General features: G+C 53.0%; 1 protein-coding gene and 1 long non-coding RNA gene across 7 annotated transcripts in view; one reads left to right on the top strand and one right to left on the bottom strand.

Moving 5' to 3' along the window:
- CHST11 (carbohydrate sulfotransferase 11) overlaps positions 1-16,445 on the top strand; it is a 259,731-nt gene that overhangs the window by 231,981 nt on the left and 11,305 nt on the right. The window lies entirely within an intron of this gene.
- Positions 8,740-16,445, bottom strand: part of LOC123843352 (uncharacterized) — a 43,510-nt gene continuing 35,804 nt past the window's right edge. Inside the window, exons 3-5 of the long non-coding RNA XR_010411373.1 lie at positions 13,029-13,115; positions 9,321-9,420; positions 8,740-8,894 (exon numbers count right to left, since the gene is read on the bottom strand). This is a non-coding gene — a long non-coding RNA (uncharacterized LOC123843352). The remainder of the gene's footprint in view (positions 8,895-9,320; positions 9,421-13,028; positions 13,116-16,445) is intronic.

Genomic DNA, 16,445 nt, shown 5'->3' with positions numbered 1-16,445 from the left:
AAACTGTTGGTGGCTGGCTGGTGTCAGATGACGGCAAAGCCCCCCCAGACACATAGCAGCGGGTACAGATGCTCCACTCGTGACTGAAGGGGCAGCTTGGCCAGCGGCCTGCACGCTCAGGAGCCCCCTGCCTGGGTCAGAATCCTGTCTCTGCCACTCACTCACTGTGTGGCCTAAGACCAGTTACTTAACCTCTCTGCTCACTTGGCCTCTTGTATCAAACGGGGAGAAGGATGGTGCCTGCCACAGAGGGTTGTCAGAGGGACATTCACGGAGGTAAGCCACACAAAAACTTGCGGTGGGGCGGGGCCCAGAGCCAGGGTGTGATCGTTAGCAGCTACAGATAACAACGATCCATCCTTCACCCAGCGGCCATTTACTGAACACCCACCCTGCTAAGTACAGAGAAGGCGCTAGAAACACAAGGAGCTCGGGATCTGGGGCCCAAACAGGTGTGAAACAGCTTCCTGCGACATAGTGTGATGAGAGCGGTGTGTCCAGGACCCAGGGGGCCCAGAACACCGAATGGCTGCCTCACTGATTGGCTCAGAGGAGGCGACATTTGGTTGGGCCTTGAAATAAGAGGAGGCAGAGGGGCGAGGGGGGTGGGGCTTGCAGGTGGACAGTGGAGCTGTGAGAAGTCCATCTATGGTGTGACGGCCTCACTCAGGCTCTGCTTTGGAAAGAAATGGGGACAGGCGTCCTCTGGGTTTCCCACCCTCTGTCTCCGTGGGAGGCTGAAAGATGAATCCAGAACTGCCCTGGAGCAGAGGGAAGGTGCACCAGTTCCCCAGAAGGGCTCTCCTGGCTCCTGGGCTGCAGCTGCCGTAAGAGTCCCAGCTCAGGAGCTGGCCCGCTGTCCCAGCTGCGGGGGAGGGGACTCTCGCAAGAGGCACCTTGCAGCTCCCCAGTGTCAATGCCGGTGCGCGGACGAGCATCTTCTCTCCTTCACCGACTTGCAGCAGCTCTTCTACATCCTTCTGAACGTGGCCCTCTGCTCTCTGCTCGAGCTGTCTCCCTGAGGCCAGTCTTTGCCGTGCACCCCTTTTCATCCTGTTTATACGTATGCCTTGACATGAGCGGTCTCCTCTGGCCTTCCAAGCCGAAGAACACAAACTGGCTGGAACCTTCCTTGGACGGCTGGTTCACTGCTCACGCAGGCTTTGGGGGAGTGGAGGGTGGGCGTATCCACAACCCAGACTTGGCTGACCACCCCATCCCCCCAGGAAAAAACAGGAAGTTGAAGCCATAGGCAAACCAAAGCCCAAAGGGGTGCGCCAGAGATTTAACTATTTTCCAGCGTGTTCAGGGAGGTAGCTCTCAGTGACAGACTTTGGAGAGTAAGTCCTGCCTGGGTTAAAAGTATAAAGAAAACAGACCTGAAAGGGGGCTTCTCCTGGTTTTCTTTATTTTGGGGGCCTATGGAAGGGGAGAATCTGGTACCTCCTGTCCTGTAAACGAGCTTCCCAACGGTGGCTGTGAGACCATTTTATAACAGAAGCACAAGCAAAGTGCGTGTAAGCCTGGCCCGCCTCCCTGGCGGCCCACAGCCTCAGGACCAGGACCCGGACCTCTCAGAGTCTCAGCATCGCCATCTGTAAGTCAGAGATGAGCTTCCCCACCTCTCAGGGTTAAGACGATTCAGGAACTAACATGTCAGGTTTCTAGCACCGCGTGAAGGTTTCCAGAATGTTAGTTCTCTGCCCCACGCTTTCCCGGGATGATGTCCCTGAGTGTGATGATGCCAGAATATGGTTTTGAATGAAACCGTAGCCTTCCCCAAGGAGCGTTCATTCACCAAGTTGTTGTGAGTGCCTGGCGCTAGGCGAAATCATCAAGGATACAGCTGTGGAGACAGATGTGGAGCCTCCCCTGTGGTCTTACAGCCTGACGATTACTCCAGCTTTTGGTGGGGGTTTGAGGGATGGTGGGTCTGCCTCGCCATTCCCCACCCTGGCCTAGGGCAGGAGAAGGTAGAACAGGGCTCAGGGGCAGGAGGGGTGGTGGGTTACATCCATGTCCTGTGTGGCCTCCCTGGCGTCTGTGAGTCCCAGCGGTGTGGACCAGGCTGTGTCCCCGGCGTCCGTGAGCCCTAGTGGTGTGGACTGGGCTGTGTCCCCGGCGTCCGTGAGTCCCAGCGGTGTGGACCAGGCTGTGTCCCCGGCGTCCGTGAGCCCTAGTGGTGTGGACTGGGCTGTGTCCCCGGCGTCCGTGAGTCCCAGCAGTGTGGACCAGGCTGCTCCAGAAGCATGTCCTGATCTGGCCCCTGTGCCAGAAGCCGGCCGGGCTTTTCTACACACATGACCACTATGGAAAGGTGGAAAGCTATGGTAACTCTAAGTACCTCCCCAGCATGTAACCAGGTCCTGGCATGTTTTAATGGCTGTTTCAACCCCAGGGGCACTTGTGTGTGGCCTGGAAACCAAATCATTGGACTTTCACTTACTTTTCAAAAACCCAGCTTTCACATGTGAAATCAAGCTTCTTGCCTGATCTCTGAGTCTTCCCTGGTCTCTTTTCCCTTCTCCAGCCCCCCTCTCAGGGGTCAGGGATGGGAAAGACTCCAGGGTGGGTGATGGGCAAGAGTGCCGTCACTCACAGGACTAGATGATAAAGTACCTGTTGGTATTTAGCGGCTGAAATTGCCTGGTCCCAGTGTCCCTCAGGTCACAGTGGCTGGATCAAAACCTGAGCTCAGCCATTTCAATCCCACTCATACAGGTGTCGCTGGGTCATTTGCTGAATCGGGGCAGGTGACGTCATCTATCAATACCCTCAGCCTCCGGGGTCTCATTGGGACCCTCCTTCCCAACTTGCTAATCACTTATGAGACCAGATGGCAAGACACATGGTGATTTATTTAGCAGCGACAAAAGGAATTAGAATCTTTCTTTCGCTCTGGAGCTAAGCATCTCTTAAGTATTTTTTAAGCACTTCTTTCTGGACACAATCCACAAAGAAGGCATCAGCCTTGTGCTTTGAACGTGACGTGGATCATCTAGTTGAATCCTCACTGTGCACTTTTGTGTGGTAGGTGTTACCAGTCCTATTAGAGATGAGTGAACAGAGGCCCAGGCCAGTTAAGGGACTTGTCCAAAGTCACAGAGCTGGGATGCCCACCCGACCCGTGCCCCTCGGCTCCAGAAAGTATGCCCTTTCCACAATGCTGTGCTGCCATTGGGCTCTTTAACTGGAAGACAGTGTTGGTGAGAAGCATCCTACACATCGTGTAGAGGGCAGGAGGCCAGACGTTGATTTTTGCTTGACGGAAGATGTCCAGATCCCCCAGGGAAAAGATCTCCAAACCCGAGATTTCCCCATGGAATGAAAGGAAGGGAAAGTTTATAAAGCCTTTGTGGGAGGAAGTAACACCGGGACTATGGATGTCAAGAAGGGGCCTTACCTGATGGTGGTGGCATCTTCAAACCCGGTGAGCTCCATGGTGCCCAGTCCTGCACACCTGAGCCTGCCCACCTAGCAGGACTGAACCCCCCCGCCCCCCCCCCCCCGCCGCCGAAGCCAGAAAACACAGCACTCCTGGAGAAACCCCTGTGGCCCGGCATGCCTCCTGTGGGGCCAGGGCTGCTAAGAGATGGGGCCGGGCATGCAGGTCTTGAGTTCAGGCTCAGGAGTCTGAAACCCCGCAGAAGGCAGTGGAGACTCACTGGGGGCTAAAAGCATAGGAACAGTGGAGTCAAAGTTGTGTGTAGAGGGACTGTCTGCTCTGGAGGGGACCCGGGCCTGGAAACTCCAGGAGCAGGCCAGACTAGAGCCTATGTGGCTTGTGGGGAGAGGTGACCTGGGCACACAGCAGTGCCATTCCCAGAAGTGAGGACATGGAAAGAGATGGCTGACAGCTCATTTTCAGATATTTTAAGTTTGAGATTCCTCTGGGACCTTACAGGCTGATGACCAAGGAAGGGACAGGAAATTCAACCACCTTGAGAATGAAATGAGTGTGCCGTGTTCAGTGGAAGGGAGAGGAGGAGGGAGGGCCGTTTTACAGAGGAGGCTGCTGGGAAAGAGGCCAGTGACTCAAGCTTCTAGGGCGAATGCCCAGCCTGGCCGAGCTGGAGCTCAGCCCTGAGGCATCCAACTCTGTCCCATGTATTTCCAGATGTTTCTGGTTAGAAGTTTCTATAAAACTCTGAGAAAATGCCCCGCCCTTCTGGATTCTGGCCTGACTGAGGAGCACTCAGGCTGACTGAGCTGTGGCAGAGCCTAGAGCAGCAGGGTGGGCAGGGGGCCAGGCCCCGTGGCGAGGGCGTCTTGGGAAGCCCGTGTGGACGGCCATGCGCCCAGCGAAGGCTTCGCTTTGCCCTCAGCTGGTTGAGTGGGGGCTTCAGCGAGCAGCCCTTTGAGATGCTGGTTCAGTTCTGAGCTCCTCCCAGGTACCCGTGGAAGACACGGGTCCTTTGGGCCCCTTCAAGGCCCCCAAACAGACCTGTAGATGTGCTAGAAGGCAGTGTAAACCACCCGGAAAATCCAATTCATGAAAGCCAAGGAGAAATGCATCCCTCCGCTGTGAGGTATCCTCGCAGACCTTGATGGAAACAGAACATGGCTTCAGGGACAAGAAGGTAAAACCGTGCCCTGTGGCTCTGAGAATTGAAACGAGTGGTATCGTTGAGAAGAAAATGTCATTTCCCCTAACAGCACTATAGATGATCTTTATGGGCTATGCTGACTAACCAATTAAACCTCCATCGGAACTTCGGGAAGGGAATTTATTGTTTTAGTTGAGCTATAATGGACATAGAACATTCGTTTCGGATAGACAGCCTGATTCGACACTTGCATAGATTGAGAAGTGATCACCATCCTAAGTCGACTTAACACCCCTCAGCACACAGTTAGACATTTTCTTCCCCTGGTGGTGAGAACTTTTAAGATCTACTTTCTTTGCAGCCTGGGGAAGACCGTTCAATCAGAGCTTCCTTCCTGAGGGTTTATTTAGTTCAATACTAATCGCCCGAGCATCTTTCCTGCACCCGGAAGCCGTGCCTGCCCCTTCGAGGTAGATCTGGGCTGTGGGTCGGCCTGGGTGCTCCTGGCCGTTCCCAGTGGGAGTGGCTGAGGTCACAGAGGCAGTCTGCCTGGGGGTCACTGGCTTGGGCTGCAGACCCATGCTCCAGACTTGGACTGCCAGGGTCAACTCTGTGCCCCGCCACTTACAAGGTTGAGAGGTGTTTGAGAAGTCTGAACCTCAGTTTACTCATCTGTAAAGTGGGTGACGCTTCTCAGGTTATCGTGGGGTTTAACAGATGGTGGCTACCAGCTGCTCAGCAGGATGCCTGGCACTCAGAGGCACCCCCGTCCCATTGCTGAGCTCCCACCGGCGCTCCCCGTGTGGCCCCCAGGCAGCAGCCACGCTCCAGTCACGGAGCACCCGGCTTCCGGTGGAGGGCGCTCAGAGGAAGCCCACACAGGCTATACTTTGAGCAATTCCCAGACCTGGGGTGGTTGAGTATCTGTGACCTCATTGAAAGATGGAGAGGTCCCCGTGTCCCCAGGGAAGAAGCAGGAGTCCACCACCACAGGGGGCCCTCTTCTCCCGGCCTGGGCCTTCCCGGTCTGCCCCTCTCCTGCCGCCATGTCTGACCCCCTCACTGGGCCCAGCACCTCGGCTGCCACGTGACCAGCACTCCCTCTGTGTTGCCCTCCATAAACGCAACATCTGCTTTGCTTCCTCCTTCCACCTGAGCCTGCAGGTGAATTAATAGTTTTCTGGGTCATTCCGGGTCACTCCAGACCCCACACTGACCCTTTGCCCAGCACTTTCCTCAGGCCAGTCCAGAAAAACGCAAGGGCGGAGGTATTCCTGCCTCTCTTGAGCGACTATAGTTTTTATGTCTTTCTAAAGAAAACAGAAATAGAGGAGGGTGGTCTCCTGGCCATGTGCTTGTGCCCCCAGGGCCAGGCCAGGAAGATGCGCTGAGCAGGGGAAGTGAAAGGGGCCCTGCGGGAGGGGAGTGCTTGGGTTCTCTCCAGTGAAGGCCCTGTGGTCGGCCTGGGTGTCCCAGCTGTCACCAGGTTACTTTGTTCCTGGAGTTGAAGGGTTCCCCGCCACAGGAAGTAGACTCATTCATGGAAGTCAGCCCCCCTCAGACCCTGACCCCACTTGTTCTTCTGCATCTGTTCGTTGCCTTGGCTCAGAGAATAACACTTAGTGTATAAAAAGATTCCCAGTGGTCCCCTCGCTCCGGCAGGGCCGTCATGTCTGTGGAGCTTCCTTTCTGGAAGGCCTGGGGGGGGGGGGGGTGCGCCGCAGCCTCCCGCGGGCCCCACAGGCTCGTCCAGCTTCAGTGAGTTGACCCGTCCCCATCCTTGCAGGCCCCCAGCCCATGCAGGGACAGCAGTGGAGCGGGACGGAGCCTCCGGCTTCCGGGACCCAGAGCGGAGGGGCCCGGCCTCGGTCCCCACCCCGCCCCCCGCCTACAAGGCCTTCCTTTGGCCCAGCTCTCAGCTTCTTCTCTCTCCAGCCTCTCGGGAACATTCCTTCCTCAGGGACACCATTCTCTGCCAAGGAAAGGGCACTGCTTGCGCTGTCTATGCCCCTTCATCCCCACACCCGCCTTGTGAGACGTTCCTGAGCATTTATGGGCCGAGGCAGACGTAACTCCGCGTCTGGTCTTTTTCTCCAACCTTTGAGGCAGGGGCTGCTGTTGAGCCCATTTCACAGCTGGGGAAACAGAGGCTTGGGAAACCTCAGGCCTCCAGGTAGTAGGTGCTAGATCCGGGCGTCTGACACCAGCATACTCCTCATCCCTGGGGTAGCTCTTGTCAGCTGCCACGCGGCATTAGGATTTTTTCCTTTCCTCGTCTGTGTGCCCTGTTAGAATGTGAGATGCATCCCTGAAGACAAACCTTATCTTGCTTCCCAGCGGGCCCCCTCCAGAGCTGCAGCCCAGGGCCTGATGGTTTACCCGGGGCCAGCTGATGGGCTGAGGCAAGTATGGGGTGGCTGCCAGGTTGAGGTGTCCCTCCAGGGGATGGACAGTAGGGCCAGGAGGTCAGCGACCTGCTGGGCAGTGGCAGGGGGTGAGCTGACCAATCCAGAGCCCAGTGATGGGCCAGGCGGGACCTGCAGGGTGTCGGCTGGGTCCGCTGCAGGCTAGGGAAGCCACCACGTGCCTGCCGGCGGTCAGGGCATCAGGGCCCTTTCCCACACCGCTCAGGAGTCTGGGCCAGCAGTGTGGGCACATGCAGGCCTGAGCCTTCTGTCCTCCTCTGCCCTGACCTCACCACTATTGGGCCTTCACCTGTGGGAGACAGGGAAAGGGAATGACAAGGGACATCAGCCATTCTCCCTCCTTGTTGGCACGTCCAGGCAGAGCTCTAGTCAGGGAAGGGGAATATGGGCTACTTCCTCCTCGTTTCATATACGAGGTTATAAGACAAGTGAGGCCTCAGGGACAGTCACCTGTGTACCTCCAGGACGTTCTGCGTTCAGGAAGCTATTACCACCATCACTTACAATCTTAGAAGGTCAGTGCTGTCATAAGCCCCATTTTACAGATGAGAATACTGAGGCCCATGTTAAGTAACTTGCCCAAGTTCCACAGCCAGTGGGTGGTGGGGCCAGATTTTCACTATAGGCTGTCTGGAGGTAGAATCTGTGTTCTGAACCACGCTGCCACTCCACAGAAACAGCTACAACGTCAAGAAGATCTCTGTGGGGGTTTTTTCATGGAGAAGACCTTTTAACTTTGAATATTAACTGCATGCACATTTAGAGCAGCTGAGGGGCTGCTGATAGTTCTTTGCAAACTTTATCCCTTTAAAGTTCACAACAGACTGTTGGGTAGGTGCGTCTATCAATCCCCACTTTACAGATAAGGAAACCAAGGCTGGGAGGGGTAGAAAGGCCTGCCCCCAGGTCATGTGGCTAGACAGGGGCATTGCCAGGATTTGTGTCCAGATGTGTCTGCCTGACTCAACCCCTGTGTCAGGTCAGCTTCGCAGAATCCCAGACTTTCTGTGCAGGGTGAGAAACCAAATGCTCTCGATATTTGTTCGGTGCTCATGTAATGGGATCAGGGAGGCACTGATTTTTCTATAAAAATCCTGTCCTGAAATTGATCCATTCATTTCCTTCCACTGGCGCAGAGTCATTGCTTTTTGTGTTTTGATGGTCAAGACTTCGCCCACCTGTTGCTTTTGCTTTTCTTTAACGCTTTCCCAAATCAAGCCAGCCCAGGGGGGAAGACTTTGCCCTGTTTCCTATCTTGGGTAATAAGAGGTCACTGGCTCCTATTTGGTTTCTGGATTGCCACTGATCATGACCCCACGTGGAATAATATCCTCCTCTTAGGTTGGTGGAAGGTAGCAGGGATACTTTTCACGCCTCATGGAGATGTTTTGGCACCTCGGAGATGGCCCTTGGGCTGGCCCACCCCTCTCTGCGTCTCCGAATCCGTCCCTGTGCCACCAGCAAGGGCTGTGGGTGGATGGAATGAGAAGAAGCCTCTTTTCTCTGGCGTCTTAGCTCCACCACCCCCTGGGAGGGGGTTGATGAGTTCCCATCTCTGGGCCTCAGTGTTGCTGTCTGAAAATCAGAACGTGGTATCAGTTGTTCACCAAGGTATTTTCCAGCTCTGAAGCTCTGTGTCCCCGGGACTCTGGGGGTGTGAAGTCACTCCAAAGCTCTCCAAACAGAAGGGTGTTCGTACCTGTGAGGTCATTAACTTGAGGATGTCTTATTCACCTGCGGGCCCGGGTCAAGATCCATGCTGTCCTGTGTGGCTCTGTTGTGTGTGTGTTCCCAGACACGACCTAAAAAGCAGCCCAGGTGCGTAGGCTTCTCGGCACACAGCTGGTGAACGTAGACACGTCTGTCCCGTGGCGCTGTAACGGCCTCCCTGTTATGCTTCCATGATCCCAAATGGGCCATCCTTAAAAGAGGGAGAGGCAGTGAAGTGACAGAAAATCTTAGTACTGGAAAGGCTTTAAGGTGTTAGCACAAAACTCACCGTCTCTAAGTCCTGCACGTGTTGGGCACTGAGTGGCACTTGGGATACCCAGTTAGCCAGGGGCTGTGCCAGCGCCCTGGGAGGGGGCAAAGTTGAACTCACGTCGTTCGGGGCACTGTGACTGTGATTAGGATGGAGCAGCTTGAAGCTAAGGGGACCAGGTGAGGGTGATGGAAGCAGCTCCTCGGGGGCCCCAGGTCTGTTGGTGACTGTGGAGGGGAGGAGGGCTCTGGGGGCCCCTCTGCAGCGCTGGCTCAACCTCCCCACTTTGGGGAAGGCCAGCCTTCCCGTCTCTGGGAGACAGACAACATGCAGACATGAAGGCCCCACCGAGTGGCTCGTGCATACCTTTTCCACAACGAGGAACTGGGATATTGTTGAACCGTGCTACTTGATTGGGAAATACATCAGCCTTGTTGGGTGTCTGTCAATCCAGAGTTCACTTCCTCTGCAATCCCAAGCATACTGTAGTCTGTTAGTACATACTGACAGGGGATCTCTGTCTAGCGAGGCAATTCCTCTTCAGACCTGCAGTTTGCTTACCAGCTGCCAACCCAAGGTGCCTCCATGGGCGGCTGTCCGGGTCCTGTGTCCGCGACACTGAACGGCCGTGAGCCCGCTCTTTTGCTCAGATGACTAATGTGTGGAACCCACTCGCATAAAAGCAACGCTCAGTCGGCAGTGCTCAAAACGGAACGCAGGACCGCCGTCCTTGGATGTGGCTTATCGAATTCCCACAGGACGACGGTCAAGGGCGGGCACACCAGGACAGCCCTACCCTCTGAGTCAGAATCTCTCAGGACCACCATGGACCCCCCCCACCATGGCCCTTACGTACACTAAGGATTAAGAGCTGCTGTTAAGAGTGATAGGCTCGCCGTCCTGCTGGCCACTTAGGAAGCAACCCTCTGTGATAGGATATGTTATAATGATAAAGCACAGGGCTGTTGACCGAGGGCCTGCTCTGTGCGTGGCCCCATGCCAGGTGCTTTCTGTGTGGGCACTCACTGAATCCTTAGAACCACTCTGAGACGTAGCCACGATTGTCCCCGTTTTATAGATGGGAAAACCAAGACCTGAAGGAATCGAGTGATTTGGGCAAAACAGGAGTAGTTGAACATTCTGGTGAGTCTAGGAAGGGAACCAGTGAAGCCAGTTGGTCCAAGGAGGGAGAGACCAGAAAGAGAAGCTGGGGCTTCCCAGGCCCCTGCCCTGGAAGAACGTCGCCCCCTGGGAGGCCCCTCTGGGAGGACTGCTGTCAGCACCTTGGCTGGGAGACCGTTCGAGCCATTCGAAGCTGTGCCTTGGAAGCTTCCTCCCTGCTCCCCCCGGCCAGCAGTGACTTCCGAGGGCCCCAAAGCGTCCGTTGGCAGGTGCACATTACACGTGCCCGCTGACTTCTGATTTCCCAGGAAACCCAGCCTCCCAAGCCGGGTGGGGGCCACGTCCCTTCACCATTGTCCCTGTTCCTGGCTACCATTCATGGGAAGCCGGTCCAGCTTGGCAGCAGCCCCATCCCTATTCCTGCGCCCCTCCGCACCCTGCCCGGGCCTCCGGAAGCCCAAACAGCTGATCTAAACCGGAAATGCAGCCCCTGCAGCCGCACCTGGCCTGGCTGAAAGGGGGCCCTAGCAGCACGCGCCCCAGGCCAGGCCTTCCCAGGGCAGCCCTTGGCTCCAGCAGCCTCTGGCACGATTTCCCTCGTCCTGCTTCCTGGCCTCCCCAGATGGGTGGAAAGAGCCGCTCGCAAAGGCTGTCGCAGCTCTCCGCAGTGCTTCCAGCCAGCGCCCAGAGTCCCAGTGCTGTAGCTGCAGGGTCTGTGCCAGAAATCTCTGTGGGAAGATGAGGTGGGGCTGCAGGTTTAGGCACCAGGAAGCCCCTGCAGCTGCATCAGCCATTCTGTGGCCTTTAAAGTCCCTGCCATCCCCCGTCATTCATTCGACACAGCTTTGAGTGTCCGGTACGGGCCAGGCGCTTGGGGATACAGGAGTAAACAAAAAAAGGGAAAGCTACCCGGCCTCCCAGAGCTTGCCTTCTGGAAGGGAGAGCCACACCGAATAAGGACCCTGGGATAAGAGCATCCGAAGGATGTGGGTGAGCACTAACCGGGAAAGGGGACGGGAGAGCTGAGGGTTCCAGTGGTTTCTCTTAACAACTCTTGCTGATTGGGAACTTTCCTAATTGCTCTCTGGGACGCCTCCACCTGGGCTTTCTCCCCCACCTCACCTGCTTCCAGGTTCCGTTAACTGAGCTGGAGCCGCTGGGGCAAGGGGGGTGCTGCCTCGAACAGCCTGCCCCAAGAAGGGCACCTCACCTCCTTACGAGCCCTAGCGTCCCCAGATGCCTGGCTGAGGGCGCCAGCTGGTGGCCCGTAACAAACCCAGCCCAAACAAGCATGGTTTGGCCCACGTATTAAGAGAATTTTTTTCATTGTAGCTAACATTTAAGAATGCCAAGATTTCATATAAAATCTGGTTTTCTGGCTCTTCTTGAGAAATGGAAACATCTTGAAAGACCAGGTTCCCATTCCCTCCTGGCAACAGGAGCCAGATTTAAGAGGCATCACTTACTTTCAGCGGCCCAGGGACTTCTGGCTGGCTCTGGGGGGCATTTTGAGTTTGTGACCCTAATCCGGGTCACAAATTTAAACCCTGCCTACAAAACAAGTAATTTAACCATTAGCCTGAAACCTCTGCTTGCTTGTTTCTGCCCACCAAGCCCTGGAGGTTAAAATCCCCTCAGAGCCCTTAGCTCCCTGTGGCCTTGTCAACTGAGCCTGGCTGGGCTTCTGCTTCTGGAGGTGAGTACTGGGCCCTCGGGCACCCAGGGTCTCCTGCACTTCTACCTTATCTGCCAGAGCTCAAAAGGCTTCCCATCTGTGCACCTCTTCCTTCTGCATCGGAAAGGTAGGAAAATCTCCTACAGACCTTGAGTCTTTGTAATCAAAAATCCTGTGCTTCCTCAGTGACAAGGACAAATCCTAAGCAACCGATTTCCTGGCACCGTTAAACCCTTTAGGTTTTGTGACAGATTCAGACCAGATTGTTTCTTTAGAGGTTCAGTATTTCTCTCCTTTCTTTTCTAAACATAAAAGCGTTTAAGCATTGTATAATTCCTAGTGGAATGCTAAGTGGCATTCTAAGGATGCATCCAAACATGTTTGAGAACTGTGGCCTTCTAGACCTTTGACCTCTGGCCCTGCTGAATGAACAGTAAGCCCCTTAACCTTAAATCCGAGGACTAGGAAAATGTATTTTGCCCAGGATCACGCTGAGGCATTGCTTGGGTCCCATACGTGCATTAATTTATAGCTGGTGGCATTGGAGCCTACAGGGCAATGCCCCCCCCACACCCCCCAGCCCCGGGCAGCTTTAGAATGCCCTGGGAGCTGGCCGCACTCAGAGCAATTACATCAGATCTTGGGGTGCGGGGGGCAGGACTCAGAGGTGTTTAGAACCCCTGCTGTGATCCCAGTGAGCTGTCAGGGGAGAGACCCTTAGCTCCAGCATCTCTACCCTCGAGATGGTAACTCCAATGGGGGATGTGTGGACCCTGGGAGGCCACACAGTGCAAAGTCTCAGAGCACAGCCCCAGTTCCTAGCTCCCTGATCTTGAGCAAGTGACTTCTTCCCCCTGTGCCTCAGTTTCCTCCATCCATAAGTTGGGACTAGGAGGATACCTATCTGCTAGAGCGTGAGGATTAATGGTGCGTGGCACATAGTAAATGCTCCACAAATGGTCGCTAGGATCTGTGTGCACCCCTCGTTCGCTGTGGATGTGGATCCTTCAGTGATCCCTGCAGACGAGCCCTTTTTGTGAGCAACGTTCAGGAATTTCTCTGCCAGAAAGAAATGTGGTAGAATCACAGGGAATCAGATCATTGGGTTTCTCTCTCCTCCGGTTCTCAACTCGGCAGGATGATGGCAGGTGCAGCCGAGTTGTCGGGAGGGGTCTTGTATTAGGATTTTCAAGTGGAGAAACTGAGCCCAGGCCCAAGCTAACAGTTGTTAATGGCGGATTGCACCAGAACCCCTCACTTGAGGCCTGCGAATTTACCTTTTCCTCCGGGTTTCCGTTTCTCTGCGTCTTCCCCACCAGGGCAGCAAAACGGAACAGCTGCTCCTTCCCGTTGGGTTCTTGTGTCTGAAAGAAATTGTAAACACCACGGAAGATGTTTTAATTTAAAAGAAACCAGTTTTTCTTTCTTTTAAGATGAAACATCGTGAAGTTTTAAAGACTTTTTCAAACAGTCCCTCAATTTGGTACTTAAACTAATTATAGATGCCTTTTTTAACCGTCCACATTAAAAACAGACATCTAAATGAGAACGCAGGACACAGCCCAGAGCCACTAGCCATGTTCACGACTTCTTAGAATCAGCCCTCCTCTGACCTAATTTATACTTTTGGGAGATCAAAGGAAGATGAAGGCGGTCCGGGCTGAGAGCGGAGGTGGGTCCAGGAGCCTCTTGGCAGCAGACGAGGAACCTGGGTTCTGTGTCCTGAGTTTGAGGGTAGCTGTGAGTTGGTGAGTTCCTCATAATAGAACCCTATGGTTCTCAAAGTGTGGTCCCTGGACCAGCAGCATCAGCAGCACCTGTGTTATGGGCTGGTGTCCCCCACCCCAAATTCACATGTTGAAATCAGAATGTAACCATGTTTGAAGCGAGGGCCTTTAAAGAGGTGATTATATTAAAATGAGGCCATTAGGGTGGGTTCTAATCCAATAGAACTGGTGTCCTCACAAGACGAGGAAGGGACACCAGAGGCAAACGCGCACAGAGGGCATCCACGTGAGGAGGCAGCGAGAAGGCAGATGTCTGCAAGCCAAAAAGGGAGACCTCAGAGGAAATCACCCCTGCCTCCCAAAACTGTGAGAAATTTTCTTAATTAATTTCTTAATTAAGCCACCCAGTCTCGGGTATTTTGTTGTGGCAGCCCGAGCAAACTAACATGCCTGGGAACTTGCTAGAAATGCAGTCTCAGGCCCTGTCCCTGATCTACTGAATCAGAAACTGGAGGTGCAGCCCAGCAAACTGTGTTTTAACAGTCACCTCCAGGTGACTCCCATGCATGCTAAAGGTTGGGAACCACTAACATAAGTGTTCTCAATACGTGGTGGTAGCCCCCCCAAAAGATGTCACATGATTGGAAGTACAGCTAGTCTGCCAAAATATAAACCTCTTTTACTAGGCTCTAGAGAAGTTCCAGTGTGTTCCTTAAATGGGATGGTGTACGTTAAAGTGTCCTGCAAATTCTGAAGCCGTTGATAGGCATGAGGTGCTCCTAGACCCGCCTCCGCTCTCAGCCCAGACTCCCTTCCTCTTCCTTTGATCTCCCAAAAGTATAAATGAGGTCAGAGGAGGGCTGATTCTAAGGTGTAGAGTGGTAATACTAGCATTCTGTCAGTAGAAGAAAGTGGCCCTCCGAATACTCCGGCATGAGCCAACTGATTCCAAGAATCTCCCTCCTCCACTGAAATTTGAGTCCTTTAAAATCTGGTACATTTTCCACTCCAAGTAATTGGAATGACTCAGAACAAAAGCAAGGAGATTTAATCACATTTCCGTTTTGTCCCTGCTACTAGGAAGCCCACAACTAAATGAGGTTCTTAATCATGGCCCTCATAGTTAGCATATTTGCTTTTTCCTCTTTCAATGTTGTCCTTTGTTGTGTTCTCTTAAAGAAGTGGAGAGAGAAAGGGAGTGAAAGAGGAAAGAGACTGATCTCCCCGCTCAGACAATTATCAGATCCCCTGATAAAGACAGATGTTCTCTTTCAGTGACGAAGGACCAAACTGTTCTTCATCAGTGAGTCCTCATCAGTCCCTTGTCTTCCCCTTGGAGAGTTCCCTAACTGATACTCAGGGAACCTGTTAGCTGCCCCCTGCTTGGAGGCAAGTGTGGAAGTGACCTGACCAGATTTGCATTTTTTAAGGTTAGAAGTCACCATCTACCTGATCACAATTTCTCACATGCTGTTGGTCCTAATAAGCATGGAGAGATCTGGAACTGGCCGGGCTGCCATCAGGAATCTCTCCTGCATCATCTTGGCCATGATGGGGCAGAGGGAGAGGGAGAAGGAGAGAAGCAGACTCCCCACTGAGATCTCACCACCCTGAGGTCATGACCTGAGCTGAAATCAAGAGTCAGATGCTTAACTGACTGAGCCACCCAGGGGCCCCTAAAATTATTGTAAGGTAAAAAAACAAACAATTTGAAATTGAAATTTGAATTGAAATTTGAAAAAATTGAACACTAGAGGGCCAGGTGAATTTCTTCCCCTGCAAGGGAGACTGGATATGACTTACATTTGAGAATGTGCTTAGTCTCTTGACCTGTGCCCCAAACCCTCCCGAGGGGCACTGGCCATACCTCGTTGCAGCAAGTGCACCATTTGTCACCTAAACTGTCATGGAGGAAAAGGAAATGGAAAGAGAAAGAAACCTCAAATACCACATTTCAAAGCCCCATTGAGTTAATTTTGTCTCTGCAACTGGACGTAAAATGACACCTTGGTATCGTTTCCATTTCTCATGGCTTTGTGGTCCTGAATGCGATATTAACTGACATGCTACCTCCCTGGAGATTCAGGGGGCCAGAGAATTGTCTACAACTGAAAAGAGCTAGGGGAAAAAAAAACTGGGGGAGATCCCTTGGTTTCTCTGCTCATTTAGTGATTTATTGCCTTCAAAAGAGTCTAAAGAGATTTGAACAGGCAAAACTGATGGGTCTTTTCTCCTTCCTAGTCCTTCCATTTCCTTTTGGATAGTTTGTTGTTGTTGTTGTTATTTGAATGGTATGAATGCTCCTCTTAAGGTGATGAATACTATCTGCTAAGAAGTTAGGAAATGGGAAACAAACCGAGGGTTGCTGGAGGGGAGGTGGTTGGGGGGGGATGGGGTAACCGGATGATGGGCATTAAGGAGGGCACATGATGTGATGAGCACTGGGTGTTACATGCAACTGACGAATCACTAAACTCTACCTCTGAAACTATGTTAACTAAATTGAACTTAAATAAAAATTTTTTTTAAAAGTCAGGAAATGCAGGTCAGGACTTTTCATATTCAAAATATTAATTGACTTCCATGACTTAGAACTGCCTGCAACAAAATTATAGGGCTGGTGAAAATTATCTTTGGGATTCCTGGCCCTCTCTTTTGGGTTTCTTTTTCTTCTTTCATAAAAAAAAAACAAAAACGCCTACATATTAACTGCCCTCCTCGTACCATACCTTGTCCAAATCCTGCACTAGACTTGATCTTATTTTCCAAATGCTGAACCCATACCTGATTTGATTGATTTAACTGACATCCCTGCAGAGGAGGTGGTAGTATCCCCATTTTGCAGCCTAGAGAACAGAGGCTCAGAAGGTTAATGGTCTTGCCCAAAGGAGATCAAGCCCAGATCGTCTATTTTCAAATCTCATCCTCTCTCTTATTAGTGCTCTAAGGCCCTTTCCTTATTTTGCT

The sequence above is a fragment of the Mirounga angustirostris genome, unplaced genomic scaffold (genome assembly GCF_029215605.1).
Source record: "Mirounga angustirostris isolate CCGP_5_RB_7025 unplaced genomic scaffold, mMirAng1.0.hap1 SCAF_5, whole genome shotgun sequence".
NCBI lineage: Eukaryota > Metazoa > Chordata > Mammalia > Carnivora > Phocidae > Mirounga > Mirounga angustirostris.
Note: the sequence above shows the minus strand (reverse complement) of the source record. Positions and strands in the feature narration are given on the sequence as shown.